The sequence below is a fragment of the Triticum urartu genome, chromosome 5A (assembly GCF_056163025.1).
Source record: "Triticum urartu cultivar PI428250 chromosome 5A, HENAU_Tu73, whole genome shotgun sequence".
In the NCBI taxonomy this organism is placed as follows: Eukaryota; Viridiplantae; Streptophyta; class Magnoliopsida; order Poales; family Poaceae; genus Triticum; species Triticum urartu.
In genome coordinates, this window is record NC_141877.1 from 476,256,439 (window position 1) to 476,283,596 (window position 27,158).

Below are 27,158 nucleotides of genomic sequence, written 5' to 3' on the forward strand. Positions count from 1 at the left end.
CTTGTAGTGGGAGAAGTGCTTAGCTTTGGGTTCAATCTTGCGGTGTCCTTTCCCAATGATAGTACGGCCAGCAAGGCACGTATTGTATTGTTGCCATCGAGGATAAAAAGATGGTGTTTACATCATATTGCTTGAGTTTTTTCCTCTACATCATGTCATCTTACTTAATATGTTACCCTGTTCTTCATGAACTTAATACTCTAGATGCAGGCAGGAGTCGGTCGATGTGTGGAGTAATAGTAGTAGATGCATAATCGTTTCGGTCTACTTGACAGGGACGTGATGCCTATATTTCATAATCATTGCCTTAGATATCATCATAACTTTGCGCTTTTCTATCAATTTCTCGATAGTAATTTGTCTGCCCACCGTATTATTTTCCTTCAAGAGAGAAGCCACTAGTGAAACCTATGGCTCCCGGGTCTATTTTCTATCATATAAGTTTCATATCTACTATTTTCCATCATATTAGTTTCCGATCTACTATTTTGCAATCTTTTACTTTCCGATCTATAAACCAAAAAACCCAAAAATATTTACTTTATATTTTGTTTAGTTTCATCTATCTCTATTAAATCTCACTTTTGCAAGTGATCGTGAAGGGATTGAAAACCCCTTTATCGCGTTGGGTGCAAGTTGTTTGATTGTTTGTGCGGGTATTGGTGATTTGTGCGTTGTGTCCTATTGGATTGATACCTTGGCTCTCTAACTAAGGGAAATACTTATCTCTACTTTGCTGCATCACCCTTTCCTCTTCAAGGGAAAAACCAACGCAAGCTCAATAAGTAGCATGCCACTTCCAGCCCCTCCTCGCCCTTCCAAGCTGGCCAATGCCTTCTCGCGGCAACTCCGCCGCGAGCAATGGCGGCAATCGTCAGCCAGGTGGGGAAAGAAGCCATGTCTATGGAGGCTAACATGTCCGCAGCCACCACGGACAATGAGGCAAAGTAGACCATGGGAGCCCGCCGGTGCTTGGGTCCCACGAAGGCCACCACCACCGCATCATCGGTTAACATAGCCTATGATTATTACTTGTGAGCTGCATTGGGATTTTCCCCGAAGAGGAAGGGTGAAGCAATATAGTAGCTGATAAGTATTTGCCTTGGTGAGAACCGATGTTATCAAACCAATAGGAGAATCACGCAAAGCCTAGTGAACAGTACCTGCACACACAAGAGCAAATACTTGCACCCAATGCGCGCAAAAGGGTTGTCAATCCCCTTGAACTCGTTACTGCTGGGGAACGCAGTATTTCAAAAAAAAAATACCTACGGTCACGCAAGATCTATCTAGGATATGCATAGCAACGAGAGGGGAGAGTGTGTCTACGTACCCTCGTAGACCCAAAGCGGAAGCGTTTACTAACGCGGTTGATGTAGTCGAAAGTCTTCGCGATCCAACCGATCAAGTACCAAACGTACGACACCTCCGCGATCTGCACACGTTCTGCTCGGTGACGTCCCTCGAACTCTTGATCCAGTTGAGGCTGAGGGAGAGTTCCGTCAGCACGACGGCGTGGTGACGGTTATGATGAAGTTACCAACACAGGGCTTCGCATAAGTACTACGAAGATATGACCGAGGTGTGTAACTCTGGAGGGGTGCACCGCACACGGCTAGAAGATCAACTTGTGTCTTTGGGGCGCCCCTACCTCCGATATAAAGGAGGGAGAGGGAGAGGCAGCCGACCCTAGGGGGCGCCAAAGTGTGGAGTCCTACTAGGACTCCCTAGTCCTAGTAGGATTCCACCTCCCACACAGAGTAGGAAAGGGGGAAGGGAGAGGGAGAAGGAAAGGGGGGGATACCCCCTTATCCTAGTCCTAATCGGTCTCCTACCCAAGGGGGGTGCACCAGCCCCTTGTGGGCTGGTGTGCTTCCCTCTTATGGCCCATAAGGCCCATAAATTCTCCCGGGGGGTTCCGGTAACCTCCCGGTACTCCGTAAAAAATGCCCGAACCACTCGGAACCATTCCGATGTCTAAATGCAACCTTCCAATATATGAATCTTTACCTCTCGACCATTTCGAGACTCCTCATCATGTCTGTGATCTCATCCGGTACTCCGAACAAACTTTGGTTCATCAAATCACATAACTCATAATACAAATCGTCATCGAACATTAAGCATGCGGACCCTACGGGTTCGAGAACTATGTAGACATGACCGAGACATATCTCCGGTCAATAACCAATAGCGGAACCTGGATGATCATATTGGATCCTACATATTCTACGAAGATCTTTATCGGTCAAACCGCATAACAACATACGTCTTTCCCTTTGTCATCGGTATGTTACTTGCCCGAGATTCGATTGTCGGTACCTAGTTCAATCTCGTTACCGGTAAGTCTCTTTACTCGTTCCGTAATACATCATCCCGCAACTAACTCATTAGTCACATTGCTTGCAAGGCTTATAGTGATGTGTATTATCGAGAGGGCCCAGAGATACCTCTCCGATACACGGAGTGACAAATCCTAATCTCGATATATGCCAACCCAACAAATACCTTCGGAGACACCTGTAGAGCATCTTTATAATCACCCAGTTACGTTGTGACGTTTGATAGCACACAAAGTGTTCCTCTGGTATCCGGGAGATGCATAATCTCATAGTCGAAGGAATATGTATAAGTCATGAAGAAAGCAATAGCAATAAAACTTAACGATCATTATGCTAAGCTAACAGATGGGTCTTGTCCATCACATCATTCTCTAATGATGTGATCCGTTCATCAAATGACAACACATGTCTACGGTCAGGAAACTTAACCATCTTTGATTAATGAGCTAGTCAAGTAGAGGCATACTAGGGACACTCTGTTTGTCAAGTATTCACACATGTACTAAGTTTCCAGTTAATACAATTCTAGCATGAATAATAATCATGTATCATGATATAAGAAAATATAAATAACATCTTTATTATTGCCTCTAGGGCATATTTCCTTCAGTCTCGCACTTGCACTAGAGTCAATAATCTAGTTCACATCGCCATGTGATTTAACACCAATAGTTCACATTGTCATGTGATTTAACACTCTATAGTTAACATCACCATGTGACCAATACCCAAAGGGTTTACTAGAGTCAATAATATAGTTCACATCGCCATGTGATTAACACCCAAAGAGTACTAAGGTGAGATCATGTTTTGCTTGTGAGAGAAGTTTAGTCAACGTGTCTGCCACATTCAGATCCGTGTGTATTTTGCAAAAATTTTATGTCTACAATGCTCTGCATGGAGCTACTCTATAGCTAATTGCTCCCACTTTCAATATGTATCCATATTGAGACTCAGAGTCATCCAGATCGGTGTAAAAGCTTGCATCGACGCAACTCTTTATCACCTCCATAACCGAGAAATATCTCCTTAGTCTTCTAAGGATAATTTTGACCGCTGTCCAGTGATCCACTCCTGGATCATTATCGTACCCCCTTGCCAAATTCATGGCAAGGTACACAATAGGTTTGGTACACAGCATATCATACTTTATAGAACCTATGACCGAGGCATAGGGAATGACTTTTCATTCTCTTTCTATTTTCTGCATTGGTCGGGTTTTGAGTCTTTACTCAACTTCACACCTTACAACTCAGGAAAGAACTCCTTCTTTGACTGATCCATTTTGAACTCCTTCAAAATCTTATCAAGGTATGTACTCATCGAAAGTATTATCAAGTGTCTTGATCAATCTTTTATATATCTTGATGCCCAATATGTAAGCAGCTTCACCGAGGTCTTTCTTTGAAAAACTCCTTTCAAACACTCCTTTATGCTTTCCAGAAAATTCTACATCATTTCCGATCAACAATATGTCATTCACATATAGTTATCAAAAAGGTTGTAGTGCTCCCACTCACTTTCTTGTAAATACAGGCTTCACCGCAAGTCTGTATAAAACTATATGCTTTGATCAACTCATCAAAGCGTATATTCCAACTCCGAGATGCTTGCACTAGTCCATAGATGGATCGCTGGAGCTTGCACATTTTGTTAGCACCTTTAGGATTGACAAAACCTTCTGGTTGTATCATATACAACTCTTCTTTAATAAATCTATGAAGGAATGCAGTTTTGACATCCATTTGTCAGATTTCATAAAATGTGGCAATTGCTAACATGATTCGGACAGACTTTAAGCATCGATACGAGTGAGAAAATATCATCGTAGTCAACACCTTGAACTTGTCAAAACCCATTTTCGACAAGTCAAGCTTTGTAGACAGTATCAGTACTATCAACGTCCGTCTTCCTCTTGAAGATCCATTTATTCTCAGTGGCTTGCCGATCATCGGGCAAGTCCACCAAAGTCCACACTTTGTTCTCATACATGGATTCTATCTCAGATTTCATGGCCTCAAGCCATCTATCAGAATCTGGGTTCATCATCGCTTCCTCATAGTTCGTAGGTTCATCATGGTCTAGTAAGATGACTTCCATAACAGGATTACCGTACCACTCTGGTGCGGATCGTACTCTGGTTGACCTACGAGGTTTGATAGTAACTTGATCTGAAGTTTCATGATCATCATCATTAACTTCCTCACTAGTTGGTGTAGGCATCGCGGGAACGGTTTTCTGTGATGTGCTACTTTCCAATTTGAGAGAAGGTACAATTACCTCATCAAGTTTTACTTTACTCCCACTCCCTTCTTTTGAGAGAAACTCCTTCTCTAGAAAGGATCCATTCTTAGCAACAAAGATCTTGTATTCGGATTTGTGATAGAAGGTGTACCCAATAGTTTCTTTTTGGGTATCCTATGAAGATGCACTTCTCCGATTTGGGTTCGAGCTTATTAGGCTGAAGCTTTTTTCACATAAGCATCACAACCCCAAACTTTAACAAATGACATCTTAGGTTTCTTGCTAAACCATAGTTCATACGGTGTCATCTCAGGGGATTTAGATGGTGCCCTATTTAACGTGAATGCAGCTGTCTCTAATGCATAACCCCAAAATGATAGTAGTAAATCGGTAAGAGACATCATAGATCACACCATATCTAATAAAGTACGGTTACGATGTTCAGACACACCATTATGCTGTGGTGTTCCAGGTGGCGTGAGTTGTGAAACTATTCCACATTGTTTTAAATGAAGGCCAAACTCGTAACTCAAATATTCACCTTCGCGATCAGATCATAGAAACTTTATTTTCTTGTTACGATGATTCTCCACTTCATTATGAATTTCTTTGAACTTTTCAAATGTTTCAGACTTGTGTTTCATTAAGTAGATATACCCGTATCTACTCAAATCATCTGTGAAGGTCATAAAATAATGATACCCGCCACGAGCCTAAACACTCATCGGACCGCATACATCAGTATGTATTATTTCCAATAAGTCAGTGGCTCGCTCCGTTTTTCTGGAGAACAGAGTTTTAGTCATCTTGCCCATGAGGCATGGTTCGCAAGCATTAAGTGATTCATAATCAAGTGATTCCAAAAGCCCATCAGCATGGAGTTTCTTCAAGCGCTTTACACCAATATGACCTAAACAGCAGTGCCACAAGTAAGTTGCACTATTGATAACCCACAAGTATAGGGGATCGCAACAGTTTTCGAGGGTAGAGTATTCAACCCAAATTTATTGATTCAACACAAGGGGAGCCAATGAATATTCTCAAGTATTAGCTGCTGTGTTGTCAATTCAACCACACCTGGAAACTTAATATCTGCAGCAAAGTATTTAGTAGCAAAGTAATATGATAGCAGTGGTAACGGTAGCAAAACGTAATTATAGCAAAAGTAATGTTTTTGGTATTTTGTAGTGATGATAATAATAATAGCAACAGAAAAGTAAATAAGCGAGGAACAATATATGGAAAGCTCGCAGGCAATGGATCAGTGATAGAGAATTATGCCGGATGCGGTTCATCATGTAACAGTCATAACCTAGGGTGACACAGAATTAGCTCCAATTCATCAATGTAATGTAGGCATGTATTCCGAATATAGTCATACATGCTTATGGAAAATAACTTGCATGCCATCTTTTGTCCTACCCTCCCGTGGCAGTGGGGTCCTAATGGAAACTAAGGGATATTAAGGCCTCCTTTTAATAGAGTACCGGACCAAAGCATTAACACATAGTGAATACATGAACTCCTCAAACTACGGTCATCACCGGGAGTGGTCCCGATTATTGTCACTTCGGGGTTGCCGGATCATAACACATAGTAGGTGACTATGACTTGCAAGATAGGATCAAGAACTCTCATATATTGATGAAAACATAATAGGTTCAGATCTGAAATCATGGCACTCGGGCCCTAGTGACAAGCATTAAGCATAGCAAAGTCATAGCAACATCAATCTCAGAACATAGTGGATACTAGGGATCAAACCCTAACAAAACTAACTCGATTACATGATAAATCCCATCCAACCCATCACCGTCCAGTAAGCCTACGATGGAATTACTCACGCACGGCGGTGAGCATCATGAAATTGGTTATGGAGGATGGTTGATGATGATGACGGCGACGAATCCCCCTCTCCGGAGCCCCGAACGGACTCTAGATCAGCCCTCCCGAGAGGTTTTAGGGCTTGGCGGCGGCTCCATATCATAAAACGTGATTAATCCTTCTTCTTGATTTTTTCTCCCCGAAAGCAAATATATAGAGTTGGAGTTGAGGTCAGAGGAGCTCCAGGGGGCCCACGAGGTAGGGGGCGCGCTCAGGGGGGGCAGGCGCGCCCCCACCCAGGTGGCTAGGGTGTGGGCCCCCTGGTATTCATATTTTGCAAGGGTTTTTTATTTTTCCAAAAAGACATTCCGTGAAGTTTCAGGTCATTCCGAGAACTTTTGTTTCTGCACATAAATAACACCATGGCAATTCTGCTGAAAACAGCGTCAGTCCGGGTTAGTTCCATTCAAATCATGTAGAGTCCAAAACAAAGGCAAAAGTGTTTGGAAAAGTAGATACGACGGAGACCTATCAACTATCATTATTAACTTTGCATCTTTTGGCATCAATATTATGTGTATCACTGTGATCGAGATTCAGTAAACCATTTACATTGGATGTAAGACCATATAAGGTTTTATTCATGTAAATAGAACAATAATTATTCTCTGACTTAAATGAATAACCGTATCACAATAAGCATGACCCAATCATATCTATGCTCAACGCAAACACCAAATAACATTTACTTAGTTCCAATACTAATCCCGAAGGTAGAGAGAGTATGCGATGGTGATCTTATCAACCTTGGTATCATTTCCAACACACATCGTCACCTCGCCCTCAACTAGTCTTTGTTCATTTTGACAGTCCTGTTTCGAGTTACTAATCAATGCAACTGAACTGGTATCAAATACACAGGGGATACTATCAACACTAGTAAAGTACACATCAATAACATGTATATCATATATAATTTTGTTTACTTTGCCGTCCTTCTTATTCGCCAAGTATTTGGGGCAGTTCCGCTTCCAGTGACCATTTTGTTTGCAGTAGAAGCACTCAGTTTCAGGCTTGGGTCTAGCTTTGGGCTTCTTCATGGGAGTGGCAACTTGCTTGTCATTCTTGTTGAAGTTCCCTTTCTTTCCCTTGCCCTTTTACTTGAAACTAGTGGTATTGTCAACCATCAACACTTGATGATTTTCTTGATTTCTACCTTCACCGATTTCAGCATCGCGAAGAGCTCGGGGTATCGTTTTCGTCATCCCATGCATATTATAGTTCATCACGAAGTTCCAGTAACTTGGTGATAGTGACTAGAGAACTCTGTCAATCACTATCTTATCTTGAAGATTAACTCCCACTTGATTCAAGCGATTGTAGCACTCAGACATTCTGAGCACATGCTCACTGGTTGAGCTATTCTCCCCCATCTTGTAGGGAATAATACTTGTCAGAGGTCTCATACCTCTCAACTCGGGCATGAGTCTAAAATACCAATTTCAACTCTTGGAACATCTCATGTGCTCCATGGCGTTTCAAAACATTTTTGAAGCCCCGGTTCTAAGCCGTAAAGCATGGTGCACTAAACTATCAAGTAGTCATCATACCGAGCTTGTCAAACGTTCATAACGTCTGCATATGCTCCGGCAATAGTTATGTCACCTAGCGGTGCATTAAGGACCTAATTCTTCTGTGCAGCAATGAGGATAATCCTCAGATCACGAACCCAGTCCGCATCATTGCTAATATCAACTTTCAACTTAGTTTCTCTAGGAACATATCATAAATAAAACGGGGATTCTATACGCGAGCAATTGATCTATAACATAGATATGCAAATACTATCAGGACTAAGTTCATGATAAATTTAAGTTCAATTAATCATATTACTTAATAACTCCCATTTAGATAGACATCCCTCTAGTCATCTAAATGATCACGTGATCCATATCAACTAAACCATGTGCGATCTTCACGTGAGATGGAGTAGCTTTCAATGGTGAACATCACTATGTTGATCATATCTACTATATGATTCACGTTCGACCTTTCGGTCTCAGTGTTCCGAGGCCATATCTGCATATCCTAGGATCGTCAAGTTTAACCCGAGTATTCTGCATGTGCAAAACTGGCTTGCACCCGTTGTATGTGAACGTAGAGCTTATCACACACGATCATCACGTGGTGTCTCAGCACAAAGAACTGTCGCAACAGTGCATACTCAGGGAGAACACTTATACCTTGAAATTTTAGTGAGGGATCATCTCATAATGCTACCATCGTACTAAGAAAAATAAGATGCATAATAGATAAACATCACATGCAATCAAAATATGTGACATGATATGGCCATCATCATCTTATGCCTTTGATCTCCATCTCCAAAGTACCATCATGATCTCCATCGTCACCAGCATAACACCATGATCTCCATCTCCAAAGTACCGTCATGATCTCCATCATCACCGGCATGACACCATGATCTCAATCATCTCGATCTTTATCAACGTGTCGCCACATGGTCGTCTCGCCAACTATTGCTTTTGCAATTATTGCTATCGCATAGCGATAAAGTAAATCAATTATATGGCGCTTGCATCTTATGCATTAAAGAGACAACCATAAGGCTCCTGCCAGTTGTCGATAACTTTAACAAAACATGATCATCTCATACAACAATTTATATCTCATCACGTCTTGACCATATCACATCACAACATGCCCTGTAAAAACAAGTTATATGTCCTCTACTTTGTTGTTGCAAGTTTTACGTGGCTGCTACGGGCTTCTAGCAAGAACCGTTCTTACCTACACATCAAAACCACAACGATTTTTCGTCAAGTGTGCTGTTCTAACCTTCAACAAGGACCGAGCGTAGTCAAGCTCGATTCAACTAAAGCTGGAGAAACAGACTCCCACTAGCCACCTGTGTGCGAAGCACGTCGGTAGAACCAGTCTCATGAACGTGGCCATGTAATGTCGGTCGGGGCCGCTTCATCCAACAATACCGCTGAATCAAAGTATAACATGCTGGTAAGCAGTATGACTAGTATCGCCCACAACTCTTTGTGTTCTACTCATGCATATAACATCTACGCATAGACCTGGTTCGGATACCATTGTTGGGGAACACAGTATTTCAAAAAAAATACCTACGATCACGCAAGATCTATCTAGGAGATGCATAGCAACGAGAGGGGAGAGTGTGTCTACGTACCCTCGTATACCGAAAGCGGAAGCATTTAGTAACGCGGTTGATGTAGTCAAACGTCTTCGTGATCAAACCGAGCAAGTATTGAACGTACGTCACCTCCGCGATTTGCACACGTTCACCTCGGTGACATCCCTAGAACTCTTGATCCAGTTGAGGCCGCGGGAGAGTTCCGTCAGCACGACAACATGGTGACGGTGATGATGAAGTTACCGGCGTAGGGCTTCGCCTAAGCACTACGACGATATGACCGAGGTGTGTAACTGTGGAGGGGTGCACCGCACATGGCTAGAAGATCAACTTGTGTGTCTTTGGGGTGCCCCCTGCCTCCGTATATAAAGGAGGGAGAGGGAGAGGCAGTCGGCCCTAGGGGCGCGCACCAAAGTGTGGAGTCCTACTAGGACTCCCTAGTCCTAGTAGGATTCCACCTCCCACACGGAGTAGGAAAGGGGGAAGGGAGAGGGAGAAAGAATGGGGGGAGACCCCCTTATCCTAGTCCTAATCGGTCTCCTACCCAAGGGGGGCGCACCAGCCCCTTGTGGGCTGGTGTGCTTCCCTCTTATGGCCCATAAGGCCCATAACTTCTCTCGGGGGGTTCCGATAACCTCCCGGTACTCCGTAAAAAATGCCCGAACCACTCGGAACCATTCCGATGTCCAAATGCAACCTTCCAATATATGAATCTTATCTCGACCATTTCGAGACTCCTCATCATGTCTGTGATCTCATCTAGTACTCCGAACAAACTTCGGTTCATCAAATCACATAACTCATAATACAAATCGTCATCGAACATTAAGCATGCGGACCCTACGGGTTCGAGAACTATGTAGATATGACCGAGACATATCTTCGGTCAATAACCAATAGCAGAACTTGGATGATCATATTGGATCCTACATATTCTACGAAGATCTTTATCGGTCAAACTGCATTACAACATACGTCTTTCCCTTTGTCATCGGTATGTTACTTGCCCGAGATTCGATCGTCGGTATCATCATACCTAGTTCAATCTCGTTACCGGTAAGTCTCTTTACTCGTTCCGTAATACATCATCCTGCAACTAACTCATTAGTCACATTGCTTGCAAGGCTTATAGTGATGTGTATTATCGAGTGGTCCCAGAGATACCTCTCTGATACACGGAGTGACAAATCCTAATCTCGATCTATGCCAACCCAACAAATACCTTCGGAGACACCTGTAGAGCATCTTTATAATCACCCAGTTACGTTGTGACATTTGATAGCACACAAAGTGTTCCTTCGGTATTTGGAAGTTGCATAATCTCATAGTTCAAGGAATATGTATAAATCATGAAGAAAGCAATAGCAATAAAACTTAACGATCATTATGATAAGCTAACGGATGGGTCTTGTCCATCACATCATTCTCGAATGATGTGATCCCGTTCATCAGATGACAACACATATCTATGGTCAGGAAACTTAACCATCTTTGATTTACAAGCTAGTCAAGTAGAGACATACTAGGGACACTCTATTTGTCTATGTATTCACACATGTACTAAGTTTCCGGTTAATACAATTCTAGCATGAATAATAAACATGTATCATGATATAAGGAAATATAAATAACATCTTTATTATTGCCTCTGGGGCATATTTCCTTCAGTTACTTGCAAGGATCAAATTTGCTAGTGGTAGATATATAAATTGCAAAACAAAATAAACAAAATAAAAGATAATAAATTGCAGCAAGGTATTTTTGGTTTTTGCAATATGATAAAAGTGTACCCCAGGGCCATAGTTTTCACTAGAGGCTTCTCTCTCAAATAAATAGCATGCGGCGGGTAGACAAATTAATGTTGGGCAATTTATAGAAAAATGCATAGTTATGATGTTATTCATGGCAATGATCATGTATATAGGCATTAAGTCCGTGACATGTAGACCGAAACGATTCTGCATCTACTACTATTACTCCACCAATCAACCACTATCCAGCATGCATCTATGGTATTAAGTTCATGACAAACAGAGTAATGCTTTAAGCAAGATGACATTATATATAAAGAATAAACTCAAGAAATATGAATAAAGCCATCGTTCTACCCTTAATGGCAACAATCCAAATACATGCCTCGCTACATTGTCCTTTCGGATGATGAAGACAAGTAGCCGTCCATTTGTTGTCACTATCACCGTCGGCCGGCCATCTTATGTCGCCCCAATTAAAATATCATATTAGTGTAATGTCACTATGTAAATTTATTCTGTTAAGCGTTGGACAAATCTAAGAACGCGGTTATTAAGTTTATCCGAATCTCTGAATCTGTTATGTTGTACACCGTCGTATTCTATCTTTCTAGTATCATTGATTCATGGGCCTTCCCGCAACATAAACACCGCCACATTCTATCTTTCCTATGTCACTGGCTCATGGGCCCTTCTGTAACATAGAAAATATCAGGTCAAAAAGCTTCAGCTATGCCCATAAGCAAACAGACGCACACAGCTGAAATGGCTCACACGATGCATAATCAAGCATTGGTCCCGAGTTCGACCCCATGGGCGGCATTATGTTCCATCATTATATTTCAAATAAATCATACACTGACATGTGGGTCCTCCAGTGTCCCAGGCGTTCAACTGCATTGACCCGGCGGAAACACTCCTTTTGGGCGTTTTTGAGTGTGGGGCGAGTGGTGGAAATGAGGAGTACTAAGCAACCGAGGGCACAAAAATAGAAATCCCTTTAAAAATATTGACATTTTAAAAATGTTCATGCATTTCAAAAGAATGTTTGTGATGTTTATAGAATTGTATTGTACAATGATTTTTTTGTAACATTCAAAGAAATGTTTGTGGTGATTTTTTAGAAGAAACTTCACACATGTCAAAAAGAACACGACATTTTCTAGAAAAAATTTTATGCAATGTAAAAAATGTTAGCATAAATTTTAAAGAAGTTTCAAACAATTTAGAAAAATGATGAGCAGGAATTTGAAATTTTTACCATGTATTCTAAAAAATTCTCGAGCCTCTATTTGAAAAAATATATTTATCATGTATTTTGAATAAAAATCAGCGTGTGTTAAAAAATGTTCCCCGTGTATACAAAAAATATATAGTGTGTATTACAACAGAGCTTTATGACAAAGAAATAGGGTTGGGAGTTCACGAAGAAATAAGTTGTCTGCTGAAGAAGCTATGTTTTGGCGCTGGCAAAACAATGTTTGGACGAGTTTAGATATCTCAACTTGCGAAAGATTTTCATAACTCAAGTTTGCTTCTGAAGAAAACATTGTTCCGACTCCAGTGAACAATGTTTTGTCGGGAACAGCCAACCACGTCCAACGAGAGATTTCCAGAAGCTACCTCATTAAGTCTCGAAGCTGGTTTAGTCACACCAAAGTTGGTTCTCTTGCACACCTAAGCTGGTTCCTAAAGCTAGTTTGATTTCACACCTATCCAGGGGGTTGTCCCTATAAATAGGCTAGCTCTTCCCTTTATTGGGGACTTTTCTCATCTTGAGATTTTAGCTCAAAGACATAGACTCACCCTGAGATTGGAGAGTTCTTGCTACCCTTATTCTCGTGATTCCTTGCAGAGTTGCTCCTAACCGGTGCTCCAAGACTTGAGTGTGGTTCTGTGGGTTATAGTTTGTGATTTACCTTGTGGATTGCACCTATCCCATGCTCCATGTCTCGAGCATGGTTGTGTGGGGTAGTTTTGCAGATTGTCGATCGGTGAATGTTCGGATTGCAAGCTAGGGCTGACATCCTCCTCGTCGGGTCATACTCTCTTGTTTCTATTTTGGTTTCTTGTAGCTAGTTATCCCCTCCATTCAATGATTCTACACCATGAAGATCTGGCAATCTTTCACACACCGTCTCCCACGAAGACGGTGTTGCATCATCTCATCTCCATAGCCATCACCACCATAGCCATTCTCTCAAGTTAGCCAAAATTGCAATCAGTGCATCGCAATCGCCGACCAATGTAAGACTATTTATCAAGTAATCATTCATATTAAATGATTTCTCCTTGTGATTTGATCATGATGGGTGAGCAAGTCACTAAGGCATTGGGCCGAGGCAAGGCCCTGCAACATTATGTATTTGTACACGTGATAGTTGGATGAATTTGCTTAATTGACGTTATTTCTATGTGCGATTCGTAACGGAGTTATCTTTTTGTCTTCTTCTGTTGTAAGGTCCCGTGGGTACCCGTGATCTTTTAGGTCAACAAAGGAGTACTCCCTCCGTCCTTGAAAGAGTGTACTTCCAACTTTGTTGGAAATTCAAACTTTTTTATGTTTGACAGTATTTATACAATAATAGACCAACATTTATGCCATCAAATCAGTAGCATTAGATTCATGATAAAATATATTTTCATCATACACCTGTTTGGTTTCACAAGCATTGATATATTTTTTCACAACCTCGGTTAAACTTTGAGATAATTTGTCCCTCCAACAAAGTTGGAAGTACACTCTTTCAATGATGGAGGGAGTAGGTAAGAAGCGAGGATGTGTGGAACGCTATTATGAAAGCTAGTGACAGAAAGGATTATTACCGTAGTGGCCAACAATTCCTTGGGGACCAATGAGGTTTATTCATTAAACATCCAATGCTCTTGTCCAGAGAAATCCTTAATAACCGAGGTAACCCTACGCGATGGTAAAGGCCATCAATTGGACAACTGACTCTCGATAGATCGTAACCGGCCGTGACCTATTTTGGACACATCCCCACTTCATCACGTTGTTAGCACATTGTAACGGGAGTCTACCAGGACCATGTTTAATATCAAGATGAGATCCCAAGCACAAATACACGTGCGCGCCTCTACGACACGTGCCCTTCCTTACACGACCACGGTTCAGCGATGCAGCCTGTAGACAGACCGATCGACCAGTATGTACGTACACATTCGCCAACAGAATGACAACGCTATGTACGCTTCAACCAGGTGGGTCCCAACTGTCAGGCACTACTTTGCGTGCGAAGATGTAGCTGGTGGGTCCCAGTAGTCAGGCGGGCAAATCATTTTTTTGCCCGTAATATGGACACACTTCCTTGCGTGCAAAGATGTAGCTGGTGGGTCCCAGCAGTCAGGGGGAATGTTTTTTCATGAAATATGGTGGCCCGTCTGGTGGGTCCCTGCTGTCAGGTGGAGGAATCATTATTTTGTGCGTAATAAGGAGGCATTTCCTTACTGCGGCCGTGGACCCAACTGTCAGCCTCTCCACATACAGTACTCTTCCGATGGAAGTCGTTCATTCACCACATTGACCATGCTGCGCCGAGAGAACCAGGGAGGTGGACGACGGTGAGGCCTAGGAAGGGGACGACGCGGAGACGGGGAAGATGGTGCAGTGGATGCCCACGCGGAGGGGAGTACGTGGGTTGACTGCTTCGGCTGCGGTGTGAGGCTACCGTCGCCGGAGAATAACACGAGGTGTGGGTGAGTATAGAGGGATGGCATGGCCAGCAGTGGCAGCACAGCCGGCCACAAGAGGCAGGAGCAGGAGGCACGGCCGACGCTTGTTTGGGCGGTTGGAGCAAGAAAACCATAGGTTGAAGAAGCACTATGGCCGTTGGATGGACATCGTACGGTCACTGGAGCTAGAATCGTTCATATTGACTAAGTTGACAAAGCCCTCCGTCCCCGTCAACTTAGTAGGCCCACAAGTCAGCCTCCCATTATGCTGGGTCCTAGCTAGCAGGGGGAGTATTAATTTTTTTGTGCATAATAAGGAAGCACTTCCTTGCATGAGAAGATATAGCTGGTGGGTCCGAGCTGTCAGTGGCTGGAACATTTTTTTCATGAAATACAGAGGCCCTTTCGGTTGGTCCCAGATGTCAGGTGGAGGAATCATTATTTTGCGCGTCATAAGGAGGCATTTCCTTGTGTGCGGCCGTGGACCCAGCTGTCAGCCTCTCCATGTATAGTCCACTTCCGATGGATGTCGTTCGTTGACCACGCCATGTATAGTCCACATTTTAACCATAGGTTTAACTAACAAAATGTCAATGCATGAAAATTATTCCATGGGAAACTATGTTCAAATACGAATAATGTCGGATTTCGGGTTCCGGCAGACCCTTGAGGTTCGAACACTGGGGTGCGCGCGGAGATCTCTCCCCTACCGATCTACGTCCAATCTCCTCGCGTGATCTAAGCTGGAAACAACGAACAACACAAGGGACACGAGGTTTATACTGGTTCGGGCCACCGTTGTGGTGTAATACCCTACTCCAGTGTGTGGTGTGGTGGATTGCCTCAGGGGATGACGATGAACAGTACAAGGGAAGAACAGCCTCACGAGAGGTGTTCTTGGGCCAGTGCGATGAACTATTTGGGTGAGTTCAGTCGCCTCTCTCTCTCCTAGGGCTCTACCAGATCTCTAGATGTCCTCCCTCTACTCTATGGTGGCTAGCTCTATTTATAAAGGCCCTGGGCCTCTCCCCAAATAATGAGCGGGAAGGGCGCCAACAATTGGCCATTTTGAAGGGGAACATCTAGTACAAGTTATCCTGACCAAAGGTGGTCTTCGGCAGCCAAAAGCACTGGTGGTGACGCCGTCTTGGGCTCCACGGTGACCTTCGTCCTGCCGCTTTGCTGGTCTTTGTCTTGTTGCACCGGAATGGTAACCTTTGCCCGATGCCTTGGTCTATGCTTGCCCCCTTTGCACAAAAGGGGAAACAAGGACACTGCGCAGGCCGGCGCCCACCTGGCGCCCGCCTGGTCTCGATCGTCATGGCTTGCGTCACGGTCTCCTCGCGAGGTACCCCTGCCTTGATCTCTCCGCCTCCTCCCGAGCCTGCCTGATGAGGCTGCCTCTGAGGAAGCTTCCGGTCATCTGCCCCGCGAGGCTTGGCCCCTCGCGAGGGTCTTGAGCTTGAGCTGATGAAGATGGGCCGCGCTGGGCCCCCACTTGAGCCACGCCGCGGGCCGCAGGCAGGCAAGTGTGGGGACCCCCGTTCCCAAAACACCGACAGTAGCCCCCGGGCCCAAGGCGCGCTCGGTCATGGCCTAGCAGGGAAGCGAAGAGGCAAGCGCGAAGCGCCGCAGGCCCAAAAAGCCTGCGGTCTCGGGCGCCGTGTGGCGATTGATTGGTCGTGGACATCTGCGCTTCCCCACGACGCCTCGGTGACCGCACGACTTGACATGTCCCTGCATGCAGAGAAACCGGTCATGATTACCTGTGATCGTGGTGCTCGGCGATCGGCCTCCTCCGGCTATAAGTACGAGGCTGCGCGAGCCCCTTCAGTCCATCCCTTCCCACTGCTCCTTTCCTTCTTCTTCCTCATTCTTGCTCCTCCTTATGCCAATGGCACCAATTCGCCGGTTTTTTGCAAAAGAGAAGGGAAAGGCCCCCCGAGAGGGTCCTGACCCACTTCCGCCGAAGAAGCGGCTGGTCCTCTGCCAACGAGATGAGGGTGCTCAGCAGGAGGCATCGAGGCCCTGGTATGAGCGGCCGCCGCCTGGGTTTCCGCTACCCTTGGACGGCGTCGTGGGTCCTGGGGGAGAAGGCGTCGAGCGACATCGACGGTGCCGCCATCGACGTCGGCGAGTCACGGTGGTGTGCGTCGTTCCTCCTGGAGTCCACGCCGAGCGCTCCTCTCGCGAGCTCATGCTCCATGCCGCCATGCCTCCAAGCTCTTGGATTCGCCTTCCTCCTTCCTTCGCCTTCGAGATGCCGCCGAGCGGGGCTCTGGAGCTCTGGCTGCAGCACGCTGACTGCAGTACCCTTGCGACCGGAGCGGAGGTCGCGGTCGTCGCTCCGGGCAAGGTCTTCATGACCCGGGGCTGGGGCGAAATCGCCCGGGTCTGCCGGACGGTAGGTGCCCTCGTAATTCATCTTGAATACGATGACGCCTCCCTGATGTTCTTCAAGGTCTTTGATGCTGAAGGACGCCGGCTGGAGTGCTGCCCCAAGGAGAGCGACAGGGGCAACGAACTGGCGAGGACCTGGCCCGCCCATCGGTCCTCCAGCAGCTCCTCAGGCAGCAGCGGAGGAGCTGGGGAATCCAGCGGCTCCCCCGAGCTCCTCGCGACTCTGGAGACGAGCGACAACACCTACGAGCCCGCGAGCTCGCGCCGTGCTCGGAGCGGGGCAGCTGCGTCCAGCCACCGACGCCACTGATCTGGATGGGGTTGGCGTTGACGTTGGGCAGCCCACTATTGATGATGGCCTCCCTTGCAGAGGTGCAGGCGATTAGCGTTCCTTAGGATTAGTACTTTTGTTCCCTGCGAGGAATCGAAGCAACACCCCGTGGGGGTATGTAAGGCGCCTGCCATGTCTTTTGTGAACATTATATCTTAATATGAAATCAATGCGAGGTGCTTGTCCTGTCTCGGCTCGGCTCCCCCTTTCTATCCTTACGAGGATTTGGCGCTCTACGCTGACAGGTCCCAGTCCCCAGGCAGGCTTCAGCCGTCGCTGGTATGCCAGGTCGCGATGCCGTGGTCAAGGCCAGGAGGTGAGCGGCCCGAGGTCCGGTAAGAGCCCCTGAGTCGCGATGCTCGGGAGGTCCCCTTTAGCGCTCAAGTAGCCCTCGCTGGGCGAGAAAGGAAGGCAACGTCGTCGTGGCAAAGCCGCACTGGGCGAGGGTTAGGCGCTGCGTTGGTCCAACTCCTGTACGGGCGTGACTTATCTCTTGAGTCTGGTGTAGTTCCTTGACGAAGCACCCGGCCGGAGTGGTGGCAGCTGAGGTGCTGCTGGGTTAGGTCCTCGCGAGCTTCTTCCCACTCCCCCGCACTTTCCTTAATGCTCTACGTCCTCAGGTCCCGGCCCTCGAGCGAGCTCAGCCGCCGCTGGTATGACAGGTCGCGATGCCGTGGGTTAAGGCCAGGGGGTGAGGGCTGGAGAGCCAGTAGGAGCCCATGAGTCACGATGCTCAAGCGCCCCCCTTTTAACGTGCAAGCGGTCCGTGCCGGAGAGAGGGAGAGACAGCTCGCGACGTCCCCAGCGTTGCTCCTGGAGTGGGTCCTGCACACCAATCATGAAGAGAGACAAGACCTATTGTTACGGTTGCCAGCCAACCTTTGGTCGCTCCGGGGAAGTGATTGGGGCACTGAGGGCCTGGTGAGGTGGCGCCTTGCGGGGCTGCCGCGGCCAGAGCTCGACCACTCAGATTTATCGGCGTTGCAGGGATGGACCCGTGCACAAATGCCGTGCCAGAGCGAGTGGCTCCATAGGTAGGCGTCAATCGAGCAGGCGATTAGGTCGGGTACGTTAAGCACACAAGAGGAAATTCATTTTAAGTAGACACAGGAAAAGCAAACGCCGTTGGGCCAGGCCCAAGCAGCTTGGGGTTGATGCAGCCCGAGGGGCGCCCCCAACAAGGTAGGTAAAGAGCATAAGCAAAATGGATACATGTCATAGGGACAGACCCACGCGACCTGGGAATGATGCGGCCCTATGGGCGCTCCCAGCTAAATCGGAACTTAGAAAGATGTCACCTGGTGCCGTTGAAGATGAAGTTATGCTGAAGAAGCGGGCGATTCGCGATGAGGATGCCGACCCTCACGAGCCCCCAGGCCCAGGAGCCTCGGGAGGCTCCGCGGGCACAGGCGGGTCTCCGAGGGCCATCTCCATCTCCGCTAGGACCGCACAATGCCTGACCTCCTGAGCCTCCAGAATGCTCCTCAGTAGGCGCTGATGAGCGGCGACCGCGTTCGGCAGGCCGAAAGGCATGCGAACGTAGCTGTGAGGTGGACCCTCGCAACGCCCCACGCGCGAAGGCCAGAGGCACTCCTGAGACGCAGCTCGATTGAGCCCTGGCACGTCAATGTAGACGCGTAGCCCACCATCCTCGCCTGGATGTGGGGCTACGGCGGGCAAGCGGCGGCTGCCGCGCATGACTCTCGACTCCTGTAGCTCCTGGGTGTTTCTTGCGATGAACTCCTGAGGGTTTGGTCTTCCTTGCCTTGTACCTTCCTGAGGGAAACGTGCGTAGAAGCACCCATCCAAGTGGTGCCCGAGCGCCTCCCTCGCGACCTTGGCCAAGTCGGTGGCTCTCCAAGAAGGAGCCACGGTGCCCTGCCCGAGGAGGGCGTCGGGCGCGCCTTCCTATGCAAGAGAGGGTGGCGCTCCTTGATTGGGCGCAGATCCTAACGCAACACCTCCGGAGGCGCCTGCCTCCTTATGGCTTGGGCCAGGCGAAACCTTCTTCTTCTTAAGGGTCGCCTTGGGAAGTCTTCCGTTCTTGTGGTCCGGGTCTTCGATTGCTGTGGCTTGGAACGCGTGCTCTAATGAACACACTGCATCCCTTTCTTCACAGGGTACGGTGATGACTCCACCGCTTCCTAGCATCTTGAGGACAATGTATCCATGATGAGTCACTGCCATGAACTTGGCCAGGGTTGGGTACCCGAGGATGGTGTTGTATGGCAGACGGATGCGGGCGACGTCGAAGTCGATGAGCTCGGTGCGGTAGTTGTTGCGTTGCCTGAAGGTGACTGGAAGGCGAACCTGCCCTATTGGAATAGTGGAACCATCGGTGACTCCTGAGAAGGGCTTGGTTGGCTGAAGCAGATTGTATGGCACTTGGAGATTGTCGAACGTCTCGACGGACAAGATGTTGAGTCCTGCTCCGCCGTCAATGAGGGTCCTGGTGACCTGCACATTGCTGATGACCGGGGAGCAAAGCATCGGGAGGGCTCCGACCGTTGCCGCGCACCTGAGCTGATCCGCTAAGCTGAACATGATAGCGCACACAGACCACCTGAGAGGGCGCGTGGCCTCAGGCTCTGGGAGGACTGCATTCACCTCGCGAGCAAACTTTTTGAAGATGCGATATGAGGCTGGGGCCTGCGCGCCACCCAAGATGCAAGCGATTGCGCGCGGCTCCTGGAAGCTCCCAGCCCCCTCATCTTGATGTTGGTCTTCGTTCCTCCTTGGTGGTGGTGGCAGAGGAGGAAGGCATGCGTTGCCGTGCGGGCGATTTTCACGAGGCTGATCTCCCCAGCCTCCCTCGCGAGGCTGGTCCTGCCAATGATCCTCGCGAGGTCGGTCATGCCACCCTTGGCGAGGGCCATGGTCTTCCCATCGTCCGCCACCTCTTCCTCCTCCTCGGCCATAGCCCCTGTCGTTGCGCTCGGGGCGTCGGCCGATACGTCCATATCTCACGGCCATGAGCTCTTGACATTCGTTGGTGTTGTGGGTGTGGAGGTCATGGTACACGCAGTACCGGCTGCCCTTGGATGACTCGGGCTGATCCCTGCCTCGCTTGGTGTCTGGTTTAGCTGCTAGCACGGCAGCCCCCTTGCGCTTCACATCCTTGGCCTTGGGTTTCTTCTCTTCTGGGTCGGCAGCCGAGAGTTTGAGGAGGGAAAGGCGCCCTTCCTCAGCCCTGGGGCACTTGGTCGCCAAGTTGAACAGCTCCAGGGATGTGCACAGGTCTTCATGGATTGCTAGCTCCTCCTTCATCTTGATGTCGCGTACGCCATCGGAGAAGGCCAAGATGATGGCTTCTTCAGTCACCTTGGGGATCTTGAGGCGAGTGTTGTTGAAGCGCTGGATGTATTTCTGCAGGGTTTCCCCTTGCTGCTGCTTGATGCGGCGCAGATCGCTCACGGCCAGGGGCCGGTCACGAGTTCCCTGGAAGTTGGCGATGAAGCGAGTGCGCATCTCGTCCCAGGAGGAGATCGTGCCAGGAGCCAGGTTCAGGAGCCAGGTGCGGGCCCCGTCCTTGAGCGCCATGGGAAACCAGTTCACCATGACCCTTTCGTCTCCGTTGGTGGCTTCGATGCATAGCTCGTAGAGCTGTAGGAAATCCGCGGGGTCCGCCGTGCCATCGTAGCGAGGGGGCAGGTCAGGCTTGAACTTGCCTAGCCATGTGACGCCGCGTAGCTCAGGGGTGAGGGCACGGCAGCCTGCTGTGGCCACCGGCGCCTTTTGCTAGTGCTGGGCTTGTTCCTGGGGATTACCGCGTGTCGCGGCTTGGAGCACCGCGGGGTCTTGGCGTGGAGGTGCAGGGACGCGATCTTGGCGCGCCGGTGCTGGGAGCGCGCGAGCACCTTCTTGGGGACGAGGTATCTCTTGGCAGCTCCTTTCTTGCTGCGCAGGTGCCGGACGTGGAGGGTCTCGCCCTGGGGCTGCACGCCTTGGAGCCAGGGCGCCTTCTTGGGGAGGAGGTGGTGGAGGCACCTCCTGATCCTCGCCTCCTGCGCGGAATGGAGGGCGAGGCAGCGAGAGGGACGGCAAGGGGGAGCCCCCTGCAGCGCTGACGAGCTCGGTGATGCGGGCGAGCCAGTCCTCATAGAGGTCATCGACGGGGCGGTAGTGCAGGAGCTCTCTTGCCAGGAGCAGCGAGGCGTGCGCGTCCGTGGGGGCGCGACGGGCGTGGGACGACGAAGCGGCTGGAGTCGGCGACGGGGTGGCGGTGCGGCCCTCCCGCCGTACCGAAGGATGCTGGGACGAGGCCTGCTGCTCATTCCCCGCCGGGCTGGTGGCGGCATTGGCGGCAGACGACGGGGAACGGCGAGGGCGTCCACCGACGGGCGCCGTCTGGGCGACGCAGGTGGCGAGAGCAGCCCGGCGCTCGGCGCGAGACCGACGAGCGTCAGCCATGGACTCGATGGAAGATCGCACACGAATAGCGGAAGAAAGATTCCGGCGCACCCCTACCTGGTGCGCCAAATGTCGGATTTCGGGTTCCGGCAAACCCTTGAGGTTCGAACACTGGGGTGCGCACGGAGATCTCTCCCTTACCGATCTACGTCCAATCTCCTCGCGTGATCTAAGCTGGAACCAACGAACAACACAAGGGACACGAGGTTTATACTGGTTCGGGCCACCGTTGTGGTGTAATACCCTACTCCAGTGTGTGGTGTGGTGGATTGCCTCAGGGGCTGACGATGAACAGTACAAGGGAAGAACAGCCTCGCGAGAGGTGTTCTTGAGCCGGTGCGATGAACTGTTTGGGTGAGTTCAGTCGCCTCTCTCTCTCCTAGGGCTCTACCAGATCTCTAGATGTCCTCCCTCTACTCTGTGGTGGCTATCTCTATTTATAAAGGCCCTGGGCCTCTCCCCAAATAATGAGCGGGAAGGGCGCCAACAATTGGCCATTTTGAAGGGGAACATCTAGTACAAGTTATCCTGACCAAAGGTGGTCTTCGGCTGCCAAAAGCACTGGTGGTGACGCCGTCTTGGGCTCCACGGTGACCTCCATCCTGCCGCTCTGCTGGTCTTGGTCTCGTTGCACCAGAATGGTAACCTTTGCCCGATGCCTTGGCCTGTGCTTGCCCCCTTTGCACAAAAGGGGAAACAAGGACACTGCGCAGGCCGGCGCCCGCCTGGTCTCGATCGTCATGGCTTGCGTCACGGGCTCCTCGCAAGGTACCCCTGCCTTGATCTCTCCGGCTCCTCGCGAGCCTGCCTGATGAGGCTGCCTCTGAGGAAGCTTCCGGTCGTCCACCCCGCGAGGCTTGGCCCCTCGCGAGGGTCTTGAGGTTGAGCTGATGAAGATGGGCCACGCTGGGCCCCCACTTGAGCCACGCCACGGGCCGCAGGCAGGCAAGTCTGGGGACCCCCGTTCCCAGAACGCCGACAAATAATATGACATATTTTTTGTGACATGCATTAACATTTAGTTAGTGAAATTTATGGTCAAAATTTGACACAAATTACGAAGGGGACCAGTAAACCAGGAAGGAGGTAGTAGTACGAGTAGCGCAATAAACAGTATAGAGGACTAGTACAAATTTAGAAATGGGGAAAGAAGTTACAAGGTTGTGTGACAGACTTTGTAGGCTACATGAGTAATACAAAATATAATTCCCATTGGACAACACTTTCACCATCAAGTACACACTTGAAGCCACTGGAAACAATATGATATAAACCCCATCTTTTTATCCTCGATGGAAACAATACAATACGTGCCTTACTGCCCCTGCTGTCACAGGGAAAGGACACCGCAAGATTGAAACCAAAGCTAAGCACTTCTCCCATTGCAAGAAAGATCAATCTAGTAGGCCAAACCAAACTGATAATTTGAAGAGACTTGCAAAGATAACAAATCATACATAAAAGATTTTTGAGAAGAATCAAATATTGTTCATAGATTATCTTGATCATAAACCCACAATTCATCGGATCTCGACAAACACACCGCAAAAAGAATTACATCGAATAGATCTCCAAGAAGATCGAGGAGAACTTTGTATTGAGAACCAAAGAGAGAGAAGAAGCCATCTAGCTAATAACTATGGACCCGAAGGTCTGTGGTAAACTACTCACACATCATCGGAGAGGCTATGGTGTTGATGTAGAAGCCCACCGTGATTGATTCCCCCTCCGGCGGAGCTATGGAAAAGGCCCCAAGATGGGATCTCTTAGGTATAGAAGATTGCGGCGGTGGAAATAGGGTTTTGTGGTGCTCTCAGATGTTTTCGGGGTATATGGGTATATATAGCAGGAAGAAGTACGTCGGTGGAGCTGCGAGGGGCCCACGAGGGTGGGGGCACGGCTGCCCCCCTGGGCGCACCCCCTGCCTCGTGGCCTCCTCGCTTCTTTCTTGACGGCCACTCCAAGTCTCCTGGATCACGTTTGTTCCTAAAATAACTCTCCCGTAGGTTTCATTCCGTTTGGATTTCGTTTGATATTCCTTTTCTATGAAACACTGAAATAGGCAAAAACAGCAATTTACACTGGGCCCTTGGTTACTAGGTTAGTCCCAAAAATAATATTAAAAGGTATTTTAAAGCCCATTAAACATCCAAAACGGATAATATAATACAATGGAACAATAGAAAATTATAGATACATTGGAGACGTATCAAGCATCCCCAAGCTTAATTCCCGCTCGTCCTCGAGTAGGTAAATGATAAAAACAGAATTTTTGATGTGGAATGCTACCTAGCATAATTCTCAATGTAATTTTCTTTATTGTGGCATGAATGTTCAGATCCGAAAGATTCAAGGCAAAAGTTTAATATTGACATAAAAATAATAATACTTCAAGCATACTAACAAAGCAATCATGTCTTCTCAAAATAACATGGCCAAAGAGAGTTATCCCTACAAAATCATATAGTCTCGCTATGCTCCATCTTCACCACACAAAATATTTAAATCATGCACAACCCCTATGACAAGCCAAGCAATTGTTTCATACTTTTGATGTTCTCAAACTTTTTCAATCTTCATGCAATGCATGAGTGTGAGCCATGGACATATCACTATTGGTGGAATAGAATGGTGGTTGTGGAGAAGACAAGAAGGAGAAGATAGTCTCACATCAACTAGGCATATCAACGGTCTATGGAGATGCCCATCAATGGATATCAATGTGAGTGAGTAGGGATTGCCCTGCAACAGATCCACTAGAGCTATAAGTGTATGAAAAAGAAACTAAGTGGGTGTGCATCCAACTCGCTTGCTCACGAAGACCTAGGGCATTTTGAGGAAGCCCATCATTGGAATATAAAAGCCAAGTTCTATAATGTGAAATTCCCACTTAGTATATGAAAGTGACAACATAGGAGACTCTCCAAGGGAGTCCTGGATTAGGGGGTCTCCAGACAGCCGGACTATATCCTTTGGCCGGACTGTTGGACTATGAAGATACGAGATTGAAGACTTCGTCCCGTGTCCGGATGGGACTCTACTTGGCGTGGAAGGCAGGCTAGGCAATATGGATATGTATATCTCCTCCTTTGTAACCGACCTTGTGTAACCCTAGCCCCTTCCGGTGTCTATATAAACCGGAGGGTTTTAGTCCGTAGGACAACATAAAATCATACCATAGGCTAGCTTCTAGGGTTTAGCCTCTCTGATCTCGTGGTAGATCTACTCTTGTACTACTCATATTATCAAGAACAATCAAGCAGGACGTAGGGTATTACCTCCATCAAGAGGGCCTGAACCTGGGTAAACATCGTGTCCCCTGCCTCCTGTTACCATCCGCCTTAGACGCACAGTTCGGGACTCCCTACCCGAGATCCGCCGGTTTTGACACCGACATTGGTGCTTTCATTGAGAGTTCCTCTGTGTCGTCATTGTTAGGCTTGATGGCTCCTTCGATCATCGATAGCGATGCAGTCCAGGGTGAGACTTTTCTTCCCGGACAAATCTTTGTATTTGGCGGCTTCGCACTGCTGGCCAACTCGCTTGGCCATCTGGAGCAGATTGAGAGTTACGCCCCTGGCCACCAGGTCAGGTTTGCAAGCTTAAACTACACGGCCGAGATCCTCGGAGACTTGATCTTCGATGGATTCGAGCCCTTGCCGAGTGCGCCGCACGGTCACGATGAGCATGATTTAGCTCTACCATCGGACAGTGTTCGGGTGATCACACCGGCGACCGCTCCGACCCTCAATTCGGAGACAATTGCGCCATCCATGGATGGGTGGATAGACCCCGCCACGGAGGCCGCATTCTCAGTGGTGATCGAGCCGAGTGTCGACCTTACCCTTCACGAGAGCCGTGGCACCAAACTGCCGGATTCTCCCCCGGCCACGGAATCCGAACCGCCTGCGCCCGTGCCTATCGAATCCGACTGGGCGCCGATCATGGAGTTCACCTCCGGGGATATTTTTCAGCACTCGCCCTTCGGCGACATACTGAACTCATTAAGGTCTCTCTCCTTGTCATGAGAGTCCTTGCCGAACTATGTCCGACAGGATTGGGATGCGGATGACGAAGAAATTCGCCGCCCACCCACCACCCACTTAGTAGCCACTATCGACGATTCGACCGACATGGTCACCTTCGACTACGAAGACATCGATGGTATGGACGACGATGCAGGAGACGAACAGGAGCCAGTGCCCATTGGACGCCTACTTCATCATATGATGTATACATGGTGGACACACCCAAATAAAACGACGACGAGGAACGGAAGGACGCAGCGAAGGATCGTTCCCTCGAGAAGCAGTCAAAGCGGTGGCGTAAGCGCCACTCCAAATCCTGCCTCGGCAGAAACAGCGATCATATAGATCCAGCGATAGAGCAGGGTGAGCCAGCGGACGACAAACACGGCATTGAACCACCGTCCGACCACGGCAACACGGAGAATCAAACCGAACAACCCGTCTCCGGCGAAGATAACAGTCCGGATGACATCACACCGGACTGGCACCCAGAGCAATAGAATACCCATCAAAGGCTTGTCGCCACTGCGAGGAGTCTGAAAAAGCAGAAGGAAAGGCTCAGGGCTACACAAGACACACTCAGAATTAGATGGAGTGAAGTACTCAACACTGCAGCAAAGTACGGTGGTAGTCGCCACACAAAGAGCTACCCAAAGCGAAGGCTTCTACCTGAATTCAATGAGGAGGCCTTAGATCCCCCACAATCAAAAAACAAAACAGCCATCCGGTCGGATAGACGACCTCGTGGCCAACATAGAGCGGCAAACGACGCTGCACACAAGCCAGTACGCGATCCACGTGAGGGCTCGCATCAAAAGGACGGTGCAACCAGATCCATCTACGGACCAAGCAAGCGCGCTCCAGCACGCAATGCAACACAACAAAAATCCGAACACCACTGTACACCCAAATACAGGGGTGCCGCACACCCCCTATGTTTCACCGATGAGG